The sequence below is a fragment of the Giraffa tippelskirchi genome, chromosome X (assembly GCF_054371585.1).
Source record: "Giraffa tippelskirchi isolate mGirTip1 chromosome X, T2T-mGirTip1v1.2.pri, whole genome shotgun sequence".
In the NCBI taxonomy this organism is placed as follows: Eukaryota; Metazoa; Chordata; class Mammalia; order Artiodactyla; family Giraffidae; genus Giraffa; species Giraffa tippelskirchi.
The window spans coordinates 33,645,405-33,658,242 of record NC_137289.1 but is presented as its reverse complement, the minus strand read 5'-3'; the positions used below and the strand labels follow the sequence as shown (position 1 = coordinate 33,658,242).

Here is a 12,838-nt window from a genome sequence, read left to right as displayed (position 1 = left end):
AGTCTCCTGTGCCCCAGAAGGAAGGGAAACAAGATATTGGTCATCACTAATAATGTCCCTGAGAAATGGTAAGGCCAAAAGAAGGCTTTCTGGTGAGCTAAAGAGGAAGTGGGAGGAAAGACTGAATTCTTATAGATGGCATAGGAGCTCCATGGACCCACTCCCCAGTAAAACTGGTGAAGATTATTTAAAAAACAACAACCATTTACAGTCTCTGGAAATAAACCTAAGAGTATACACCAAATGAAGAAAATACCTATCCAAAAAAATCTACTGGGACTTCCCTGGCCGTTCAGTGGTTAAGACTCTGTGGTTCCACTTCAGGGGGCTCAGGTTTGATCTCTGGTTGGGAAACTTAAGTTCCCATGTGATGCAGCAGAAAGAAAGAAGGAAGGAAAGAAAGAAAGAAAGATCTACTAAGATTCTATAAGAACAGCAAGGGCCTATGGTATTTGAACCAAGACTGCTCTCTCCCTCCCACTTCCCAGCTCAGTGAGATGGAAGCTCCATTCCAGACTGGTGTAGCCAAGAATACAGGGCTCCCTCTCTTTGAAGCTCCCATAGAGGACTATCTTCCTCGGAAGGGCAAGACATTGCCATTTCTCATCCTGCCTCTGGCTACCTGTTGCTATGGCTAAGTACTGGGGTAATGTGGCTGAAAGGTCAGGGTCCCTTCTTTCACCCAGCTCCCTCTGGTGGGACAGAGGCTCTACCTTGAGCACAGTGGGGCCGAAAATACTGGGGCCCTGATCACCACTGCCCTGGCTGATATGGTGGTTCCACACTGGTAGAGGCAAGCTGAGAAGACCTGAGTCTACTGCCGCACCTCTACCTAGCACTCAAGTCCTAAAGTGTGGAGGTTGCACAGAAAGTAACAACCTCAGCCCTCAACCCCAGAGTCTTGGCTTGGAGCTTTTTCTTTGGGGGAGGTCACAAAACAGTCGGTAATCTCATCCCAAAGGAAATGACTTCATTAGCAACATAAGATGAGGAAATTTGAGCTTTAAGGGTATTCTCAAACACAGTGGAGGTCATGGTAAAAGGAGGAGTCTGCTCTTTGGGAGGATTTAAGATTATTAGATTCCATGGAGATATAAACTAAACTGTAGGCCAGCTCCTCTAAGAAGAGAACTGCATAAGGAGCCCTCCTAGGTGCAGAACAAAGCTCAAACACTGACCTCAGGAACTGGTCCTCCAAAGGAGCTCTCGTTTGATTGGGATGGACAGTAGAGCAGTTTATGCCTCAGGGTGTTGTAGAAGACAGTAGAACAACAATCTTGCAAATAAAGAAGTCTAACAGCTGGGTACTGTCAGGAAAAGAGACAGAGAAACCTGTCAAAACCACTGTCATCTTGGGAGACTATGGGTTCACCAAGGCCATACTCCTTGAGGACCAACATCAGAGGTTTACACTTGGAGGGGTACAGTGGGGGGCTGGATAGCAAGGAGAGACTTCAATAATGATCCAGCCTCTCAGTAAGCAAATAACAATAAGAAGCCCGGAGTGGTGGCTGGGGAGCCTACACCCAGAGTCAGTATATTACCTAAAACACCCAGATTTCAATGAAAATATTAGGAGATATACAAAGAAACATAAAAGTATTACCCATGCACTTGGGGAGGAACAGGTAACAAAAACTATCTGTGAGAGTAACCAGGTGTTAGATTTTTTAAAAATATTTATTTATTTGGCTGTGCCAGGTCCTAGCTGTAGCATGTGGGATTCAGTTCCCTGACCAGAGACCAAACCCAGGCCCCCTTGCATTGGGACCACAAAGTCTCAGCCACTGAACCATCAGGGAAGAACCAGCTATCAGATTTAACAAAGACTTCAAAGTATCCATTATAAATACATTCAAAGAACTAAAGAAAACCATGATTAAAGAAATAAAGAAAAGCATGAAACAATGTTGTATGAAATAGAGAACTCAACAAGAATAAATTATATATAAAAAAAGAAAGAAATTCTGGAATTGAAAGGTACAGTAACTTAAATGAAAAATTTACTAGAGGGTCTTATATTAATTACATTTGGCAGGCAAGTTCTTTACCACTAGTGCCACCTGTTGTCGTTGTTCAGTCTCTCAGTCATGTCCAACTCTTTGTGACCCCGTGGACTGCAGCACGCCAGGCTTCCCTGTCCATCACTATCTCCCCAAGTTTGCTCTAATTCATGTCCGCTGAGTCGATGATGCCATCCAGCTATCTCATCCTCTGTCGCCCCCTTCTCCTCCTGCCCTCAGTCTTTCCCAGCATCAGGGTCTTTTCCAATGAGTTGGCTTCACATCAGGTGGCCAAAGTGAAGTCACTCAGTCATGTCTGACTTTTTGCGACCCTATGGACTGTAGCCCACCAGGCTCCTCTGTCCATGGAATTTTCCAGGTAAGAATACTGGAGTGGGTTGTCATTTCCTTCTCCAGGGGATCTTCCTGACCCAGGGATCAAACGTGGGTCTTCCACATTGCAGGCAGACTCTTTACCATCTGAGCCACCAGGGAATCCCATCAGGTGGCCAAAGTAAGCCCTATATTACCTTGCTAGGACTGCCATAACAAAATACCACAGACTGGGCGGCTTAAACAGCAGATATCTACTTTCTCATGGTTCCAGAGGCTAGAATTCCAAGATCAACGCATCAGCACGTTTTATTTCTGAGGACTCTCTCCTTGGCTTGCAGATGGCTATCTTTCACTATGTTCTCACATGGTCATTCCTCTATGTACACGTACCCCTGATGTTTCTTTTTCTTTTGGCTGTGCTGGGTCTTCCTTGCTATGCACGGGCTTTCTCTGGTTGTGGTGAGCGAGGGCCACTCTCTGTTTATGGTATGCAGGCTTCTCACTGCAGTGGCTTCTCTTGTTGTGGAGCAGGGGCTCTAGAGTGCAGGCTCAGTAGTTGTAGCACTCAGGCTTAGTTGCCCTGAGGCATGTGGAATCTTCCAGAAGCAGGGATCGAACGCATGTCACTTCCATGGCAGGCAGATTCTTAACCACTGGACCACCAGGGAAGGCCCCTGATTTCTTGTTGTATCTACATTTCCTCTTCTCATAAGGATGCTGCTCAGTGGTAAGTAGACTTATTATGGTGATCATTTTGAAATGAATATAGATATGGAATCACTATGCTGTATGCTGCTGCTGCTAAGTTGCTTCAGTCATGTCCGACTCTGTGTGACCCCATAGACAGCAGCTTACCAGGCTCCTCTGTCCCCGGGATTCTCCAGGCAAGAATACTGGCGTGGGTTGCCATTTCCTTCTCCAATGCTGTATACTAGCAGCTAACCTAGTATTGTAGGTCAGTTAAACTTCAAAAACAAACAAATTCACAGAAAAAGAGATCAGATTTGTGGTTACCAGAGGTGGGGGTGGGGGGAGGGGGAGTTGAACGAAAGTAATCAAAAGGTACTGGAAAAAACACAATGTAAGAATTGTGAGTTGAATCTATTCTGACTCTTGCTGAGGACTGTAGCCCAGGAGACAGCCTGTCAGAAAGCTCTGAGAAATAGTTTCGAAGAGGGAGGGGAAGAGCTGGTACATATAGTGCAGTCAAGATCTTGGTAAGAGTTTACTGCTCATGAGGATCAAGTATCTCAGTTAATGATTTTAGTACTTTTCTAAGTATGGGAAGATGCAAGAATAATGGGGTCATTGAAATTCTTCCTTAGATATGCATTTTAACTATCTAGGGGCCCATAAACCTAAAACACAAAATGCTTCATCCTAAATTCTTTCAGGGTGTCCTTGTAGGTCAGTGACTGCAGTGGCCAATGACTTGATCCTTGGTAGAACTGGAATGGCACTCCACATTGTCTGTTTACAATACAGACTTCAAGTTATAAGAAAAGTAAATATAATTATCACTACTGTACATTATATATGAAAGTTTTTACAAGAGTAAATCTGGTGGGTGGATGCGGGGTTTACTCAGCTTGTAACTTTACAAACCTCCTATGTAACTTCCCTTGCTTATTAAAACTGCCACCTGCAAATCTGGAGTGGTCTGCCTCTTTCATTGGTCTCTCCTTATGCTCCATGTAAGGGGGTCAATTTCAGATTTCACTCAGGAATTCCTGAGGCTACAAACCAATAGTAGTTGTATAATAATTTGGGGGAGGGGGCTCCAAAATCACTACAGATGGTGACTGCAGCCATGAAATTAAAAGATGCTTGCTCCTTGATAGAAAAGCTATGACCAACCTAGACAGCAAATTAAAAAGCAGAGACATTACTTTGCCAACAAAGGTCCATCTAGTGAAAGCTATGATTTTTCCAGTAGTCATGTATGGACATGAGAGTTGGACTATAAAGAAAACTGAGCACCAAAGAATTGGTACTTTTGAACTGTGATGTTGGAGAAGACTCTTGAGAGTCCCTTGGACTGCAAGATCAAACCAGTCAATCCTAAAGGAAATCAGTCCTGAATATTCAATGGAAGGACTGATGCTGAAGCTGAAACTCCAATACTTTGGCCACCTGATTCAAAGAACTGACTCATCTGAAAAGACCTTGATGCTGGGAAAGATTGAAGGCAGGAGGATGAGGCAGGAGGAAGGAAGAGGAAGGGGATGACAGAGGATGAGATGGTTGAATGGCATCACCGACTCGATGGACATGAGTTTGAGCAAGCTCCAGGAGTTGGTGTCGGACAGTGAAGCCTGGCATGCTGCAGTCCATGGGGTTGCAAAGAGTCAGACATGACTGAGTGACTGAACTGAACTGAATTATTAAAAAACAGTATAAATGCGTATTTCTTCTCCCTTCTTCTCTCAACCAATTTATATATTAACTGTATAAAATAATATATCTGTACTGTATTGTTGGGTCTGTAACAGAAATGTAATATATTTTCCAATAATGGCACAAAAGAGGTAGGTGGAACAAACATGCATTGGGCTAAGAAAATGACTCCAGATGGTTTTTCAGATCTACCAGAATAAATAAAGAGAATCAGAAATGATAAAAAGAAGGTTAATATAATAGAAGGTATAAATATATACTTGTTTTCCTTTCTTTTCTTAGATCCTGTAAAAGTCATAAAAGTATGTAAAATAATATAATAACACAGCAGTCCCCAGGGACAGATTTCACAGAAGACAATTTTTCCATGGACCAGGGTGGTGGTAGGGGTGGTTTCAGGATGACTCAGATGCATTACATTTATTGTGCTTCTCTGAGAATCTAATGCTGTTGCGGATTTGACAGGAGGGGGAGCTCAGGCTCACGTTCTGTAAATACAGATGAAGCTGTGCTTGTTCACCCACCACTCACCTCCTGTTGTGTGGCCTGGTTCCTAACAAGCCACAGAGCAGTATCAGTCTGTGGCCTGGGGGTTGGGGACCCCTGTAATAATGTATTATTAGTTTGTAACATTTATAGATGTAATATGTATCATGAAAAGGGACAAAGAGAATAGAAACATATAGGAATGTTTTATGTCCCACTGGAATTAAATTACTATAAATCTGAAGCTGATTCTGATGCATTAAGACATGAATGGCAGGCTTCCCTGGTGGTCCAGTGGTTAAGAATCTACCTGCCAATGCAGGGGACACAGGTTCGAGCCCCTGGTCCAGGAACATCTCACATGCCCCGGAGCAACTAAGCCTATGCATCACAACTACTGAGCGAGCCCATGTGCTGCAACTACTGAAGCCCATGTGCCCTAGAGCCCCTGCTCTGCAATAAGAAAAGCCACCGCAGTGAGAAGCCCACACACCACAACAAAGAGTAGCCCCCGCTCGCTACAACTAGAGAAACTCTGAGTGCAACAACAAAGACCCAGAATATCCAAAAATAAATAAATAAAATTATAAAAAAATAAAACACTGGAAAAGTGTATTTTCCAACTAAACCTAAAGCAAGCATTAGGAAGGTAATTATAAAGATTAGAAGGAAATTAATGAAAGAGAGACTAGAAAAACAACAGAGAAAAATCAATGAAACCAGAAGTTGGTTCTTTGAAAAGATCAATAAAACTGGCAAACTTTTAGCTAGATTGACTCAAAAATAACAAAAGAGAAGAGGATTCAAATGACTAGAATCAGAAATCAGTAGGAAATTCCCTGACAGTCCAATGGTTAAAACTTAGCATTTCACTGCCTGGCCTGGGTTTAGTTCCTGGTCAGGGAACTTATATCCACAAGACATGCAGCATGGCCAAAATAGAAAAATACAAAAGAAATGAGGAGGGCACATTACTGCTGATCCTATACAGATAAAAAGGATTACAAATGAACACCTTGAATAATTGTAAAAGAAATTAAAGATTAAAATGAATGGAAAACAGTCCTATGTTCACTGAGTTTGATTAGAAGATTACTATTAATTAATATTGTTTATTTATTTATTTTTAGCCTTGCCACCTCTCAGCTTGCAGGATCTTAGTTCCTGACCAGGGGTCGAGCCCAGGACCCCTGCAGTGAAAGCATGTACTCCTAACCACAGGACCACCAGGGAATTCCCCATACTAGTTAACATTATTTAGATGGAAATAATCCCTAAATTGATTTACAGATTCAGTGAAATCTCTATTAAAATCCCAGCTGATTTATTTGTAGAAGTTGATGAGCTGACTCAAACATTCATAAGGAATTTCTGGAGATCCAGAATATCAAAAACAATAGGGAGGTTCACACTTCTGATTTTAAAACTTTCTATAAAATGACAGTAATCAAGACCTTGTGGTACTGGCATAAGAATAGACATATAGGTAAATGGAGTAGAACTGAGAGTCCAGAAACAAGCCCGCTTGGCTATGGTCAACTGATTCATTTTACAAGAGTGCCAAGAACATTCAACGGTCTTTTCAACAAATGGTGCTAGGTCACTGGATAGCCACAAGCCGAAGAATGAAATCCAACCCTTATCTCATGCCATACACAAAAATTAAAATGGATCAAAAACCTAAATGAAAGAGCTAAAACTATAAAACTCTTGAAAACATAAGGGTAAATCTCTATGACTTCAGATTTATCAATGTAATTTTCAGATGTGACACCAGAAGCATGAATAACAAGAAAAGTGGTTAAAGTGTACTTCATCAAAATTAAAACCTTTTGTGGTTCAAAGAATACCAACAAGAAAGTAAAAAGACAACTCAGATTGGGAGAAACATTTTGTACATTATATATCTGATATGGGCCTGGTATCAGAATATATAAAGAACTCTTACAACTTAACAACCCAGAGTCAAAAAACCCAAGTAAAAAATGGGTAAAGGACTTGAATAGACATTTCTCCAAAGATGACATACAATGGCTAACACGCACATGTCAAGACGCTCAGCTGTTAGTCGTTAGGGAAGTACAAATCCAAGCCATGATGAGATACCACTTCACACCTACTAGGATTGCTATTAAGAAAAAGGGAAATAACAAGTGCTGGTGATGTGGAGAAATTGGAGCCCTTTTACACTGCTGGTAGGAATGTACTGGGTTGGCCAAAAGTTTGTTCAGACCTAGAGGGGTGGGAGGGAAGTTCAAGAGGGAGGGGGCATATGTATACCTATGGCTGATTCGTGTTGATGTATGGCAGAAACCAACACAATACTGTAAAGCAATTATCCTTCAATTAAAAATACGTAAATTTAAAAAAAAGTTTGTTCGGGTTTCCTAAATAAAATGCCTTAGCTGCTAAAACAGTTTGCCAGTGCTTCAAAAAGTTAAAGACAGCATTACCATAGGACCCAGCAATTCTACTCCTAGGTGAATACTCAAAAGAATTGAAAAATAGGTACTCAAAGATATATACACCCATTTTTCAGAGCAGCACTATTCACAATTGCCAAAAGGTGGAAAACACAAAAATATCCATCAACAGAAAAATGGATAATAAATTGTGGTGTACATTCCAGGTTCGATGCATGAGACAAATGCTCAGGGCTGGGGCAATGGGATGACCCAGAGGGATGGGATGGGGAGGAGGTGGGGGGGGGTTCAGGATGGGGAACACATGTACACGCATGGCTGATTCATGTCAATGTATGGCAAAAACCACTATAATATTGTAAAGTAATTAGCCCCCAACTAAAATAAATAAATTTATTAAAAAAAATTGTGGTGTATACATACAATGGAATATTATTCAGCTTCAAAAAGGAAGTGCTGATACATATACATACTACAATGTGAATGAACCTTGAAAACATTGTATTAAGTGAAAGCCAGACACAAGACTACATACTGTATGATTCCTTTTACATGAAGTATCTAGAATAGCTAAATCCATGGAAACAATGCAGATTGGTGGTTGCCAGAAGATGCTGAGAGGAGAGACTCGGGAGCATTTACTTAATGGGTATGAGGTTTTATTCTGGGGTGATGAAAATGTTTTGGAATTATATAGAGCTAGTAGTTTTATTGGAGAAGGCAATGGCAACCCACTCCAGTACTCTTACCTGGAAAATCCCATGGATGGAAGAGCCTGGTAGGCTGCAGTCCGTGGGGTCGCTAAGAGTCGGACACGACTGAGCGACTTCAGTTTCACTTTTCACTTTCATGCATTGGAGAAGAAAATGGCAACCCACTCCAGTGTTCTTGCCTTGAGAATCCCAGGGACAGGGGAGCCTGGTGGGCTGCCGTCTATGGGGTCGCACAGTCCGACACGACTGAAGCGACTTAGCAGCAGCAGCAGCAGTAGTTTCATAGGGCTTCCCAGGTGGCGCTAGTGGTAAAAAACCTGCTAGGTCGGGAAGATCCCCTGGAGGAGGGCATGGCAACCCACTCCAGTATTCTTGCCTGGAGAATTCCATGGACAGCAGAGCCTGGCGGGCTATAGTCCATGGGGTCACAAAGAGTCGGACACGGCTGAAGCTACTGAGCACACACGCACAGTAGTTTCACAACATTGTGAATGCCACTAAACTGTTCACTTTAAACTGGTTAATATCATGTTATGTGAATTTCACTTCAGTTAAAAAACAGTTTTAAAAAGGTTAAACAGTTAACCATATAACAGCATTTCCACTCCTATATATCTCCCCAAGAGAAATGAAAATACACATAAAAACAGAAGTGTGTGCGCATGAATGTATCATTACTCATAATAGCCAAAATGTGGAAACAATCTAAAGTCCGTCAATTGATAAATGGATAAACAAAAGGTAGTATCTCTGTAAAATGGAGTACTACTCAGCCACATTAAGGAATGTACTGATATGCTCGATAACATGGATGAACCTTGAGAACACACTAAGTGAAAGCAGGCAGACACAAAAGGCCACACGTTGTATTGGGTTGGCCCAAAAGTTCAGTCCATTTTTCCATAAAAAACCCAAATGAACTTTTGGGCCAACCCAATATGATTCCATTGATATGAAATGTCCAGGAGAGGCAAATATATAGAGACAGAAAGATTACTGGTTGACTGGGGAGATGGAGAGTGATTGCTAATGGGTATGCTTTTCTTTTTTATTATTAGCAAATTTTTTTTAATTAAAAAAATTTAATTTTATTGGAACATAGTTGATTTACACTATTGTGTTAGTTTCAGATATAGGGTATGCTTTTCTTTTTGAAGTATTGAGAAAATGTTCTGAAATTATAGTGGGGATGGTTGCACAACCTTGTGAATATACTTGTGAATAAAAGCCACTCAAGGGCATATTTTAAAATGGTGAATTATATGATATATAAGTTGTGTCTCAGTAGAGCTGTTATGAGAAAATGAAAGATACTAAGTACACATTATTCTTGGCTTGGCGAGAGGGAAGCAGAGAGAAATAGCTAAAGAGGAAGATCAATGGAAAAAGAGCAAGGGAGTGATTACCATAAAAATCAGCAGAGTGGTTACCTGTGTGTGTGATCTGGAGAATCCGGATACTTGAGGGGCTTCTTGAGTGTTGTTAGTTTTGTATTTCTTGACCTGGGTGGTGGTTATGCCAAGGCTTCCTATGTAGCTACTTGTTATACTGCAAAGTTGTGTTTTATGTACTTTTCTGTATGTACCTCTCTCCATCTCCACTTTCCACCAAGTTACTCAAGTCAAAAATCTTGGAGTCACCTTGACTCTTCTCTTTATCTTACACCTCATATCTAACCTGCCAAAACACCTTGTCAGTTTTACCTTCAGACTACATCTAGAATCTGACCCCTTCTCATTACCACCTGGTTTGAGGCACTTGCCATCTCTCACCTGGACAACAGCAGTAGCCTTCTGATCTCTCAGCTTCATCCCTTGATCTGCCTACCCTGGAGTATTTTCTACATAGCAACCAGCTTCTTTTTTCTCCTTTGACTTGAAGGTATTTCTTAATGAAATATTAATCACATACAATGAAATGCACATACATGTACATTCCAATGAGTTTGACAAATGTACACACTAGTGTAACAAACACCCCAGTTAAGATATAAAACATTTCCACTACCCCCCATAAGTTCCAGAAGGATCCTTTCTAAAGCCAGTGTCAGATCATGTGAGTCCTCTGCTTAAAACCTCCCGGTGACCCTCCTTGTCACTGACAATAAAACCTCAAGTTCTTGCAATGGCTCATAAAGCTGTACACAGTCTGCCCTCACCCCCCTTTACTTCTCTTATCTCATCTTAGAGTTCTTTCCTCTTCCTTGAGTTCACTCTGTATGGGCTCCCCAAAACAGATCATTAAATTTCTTCCTCACTGTTCTCAGGACAAATTGGGCACTTTCCTGCCTCAGGGCTTTTGTACTTGGTGTCCTCTGTCTGGAATGCTGTTCTCCCAGATTATCTGCTTCATTTAGGTCTCTGCTCAAATGTCACCTTATCAGAAAGAGGCCCTCCCTGACCACCCTATATACAATAACATGCCCCCTCCCCGCTGCCCACTGCTCTCTCATCCCCTTACCTTGCTCCAGTGTTCTTTATAGCACTTAGTTCCATTTATTATATATTATGCATGTGCGATTCTGCTACGCGCTCTCATGTAAGTTCTAGAGTGTGAGGATTCGAGTGCCTTTGCTTTGGCTGTATCTCCAGTGCTTAACTCAACGCCTGGCATAAAGTGGGTGCTCAAAAACTATTTATTAGGCCGGCAGGAGCCCCGGAGGGCAGCGAGGGGCCAGCGTGGACCGCTGGCGGCCCGGGCGTTGGTCCTGGGCCGCGCCTCTCTCCCTGTTCGACCTCTCCGGACCCGGGTGTTGGCTGCACGAAGGTGACTTAGGTAGACCTTGCGGTGCCGCCCTGGGTCGCGCCTCCCGGCTGGGCTGGAAAAAAGGCGGAAGAAAAGGCCTAGCGCATTCGTGCGGGAGCCTCGAGCAGCCCCGGGCGGAGCGAGCAGCACCAGGCGGAGTGCGCCGCCAGGGAGAGCCCCGGCCCCGGCCCAGGTGAGGAATTTGAAACTGGAACAGGAACAAGGAAAAAACCCAGAATTTTATCAGAAGTGCTGGCGACTCTAGCCACTGAACATCACGAATTAGAGCAGTCTCTGGTCAAAGGCTGCCCGCCTCTGAGCATCTTTAGTGAGCGCAAGTTCTGTCCCTGAGCAGACTGGAAGCAGTGACCGACCATGCACTCCTTGGAAGAGGAAGCAGAGCGCCCAAGCAGTAGACAGCACAGAATGTCAGAAGGCAAGGACTCTGGTGGTGGAGACGTGTTCTCCAAAGGCATCAAAAAACACAGAACAAGCCTGCCCTCCCCTATGTTTTCCAGAAATGACTTCAGTATCTGGAATAGCCTCAGAAAATGTATCGGAATGGAACTCTCCAAGATCACCATGCCAGTTTCATTTAATGAGCCTTTGAGCTTCCTCCAGCGACTCACTGAATATATGGAGCATGCATACCTCATCCACAAGGCCAGTTCGTTTGCAGATCCTGTGGAAAGGATGCAGTGGGTAGCTGCCTTTGCTGTCTCTGCCGTTGCTTCTCAGTGGGAACGCACTGGAAAGCCTTTCAACCCACTTCTGGGAGAAACATGAATTAGTTCGAGATGACCTTGTTTCAGACTCATTTCTGAGCAGGTCAGCCATCACCCACCCATTAGTGCATTTCATGCTAAAGGATTAAACAATGATTTCATCTTTCATGGATCAATCTATCCCAGACTGAAGTTCTGGGGGAAAAGCATAGAAACAGAACCCAAAGGAACCATCACGTTAGAGCTTCTTGAACACAATGAAGCATATACGTGGACGAATCCTACCTGCTGTGTGCGCAACATCATCGTGGGAAAGCTCTGGATTGAGCAGTATGGCAATGTGGAGATCACAAACCACAAGACTGGGGACAAATGCGTGTTGAATTTTAAGCCATGCGGCCTTTTCGGTAAAGAATTACGCATAGTTGAAGGCTACATTCAAGATAAAAGGAAAAAGAAGCTCTATGCCCTCTACGGGAAGTGGACAGAATGTTCGTACAGTGTTGACCTGGCCACATTTGATGCTTACCGAAAAAATGATAAGAAAAATACTAAAGAGAAGAAGAACAGCAAACAGGTGAGTGCTTCTGAGGAGTCGGATGAAATGCCAGTGCCAGAATTCCAGAGCGTGTTTGTCGTCCCTGGGAGTGTTCTCCTGTGGCAAATAGCCATGCAGCCTCCGAATTCAGCTCAAATGTATAATTTTACTAGCTTTGCAATGGTTTTGAATGAAGTAGACAAGGAGATGGAGAGCACGCTCCCTAAGACAGACTGGAGGCTGCGGCCTGACATCAGAGCCATGGAGAACGGGGAAATGGATCAAGCCAGTGAAGAAAAAAAAGCGACTTGAGGAGAAACAAAGAGTGGCATGCAAGAACAGGTCCAAGTCAGAGGACTGGAAGACGAGGTGGTTCCATCAAGGCCCTAATCCCTACAGCAGAGCCCAGGACTGGCTTTATTCCGGCAGCTACTGGGACAGAAACTACTTCAATTTGCCTGACATTTATTAA

General features: G+C 42.9%; 1 pseudogene; it reads left to right on the top strand.

Moving 5' to 3' along the window:
* Window positions 1–11,456: 11,456 nt before the first annotated feature.
* LOC145536759 (oxysterol-binding protein-related protein 1 pseudogene) lies at window positions 11,457–12,838 on the top strand (annotated as a pseudogene).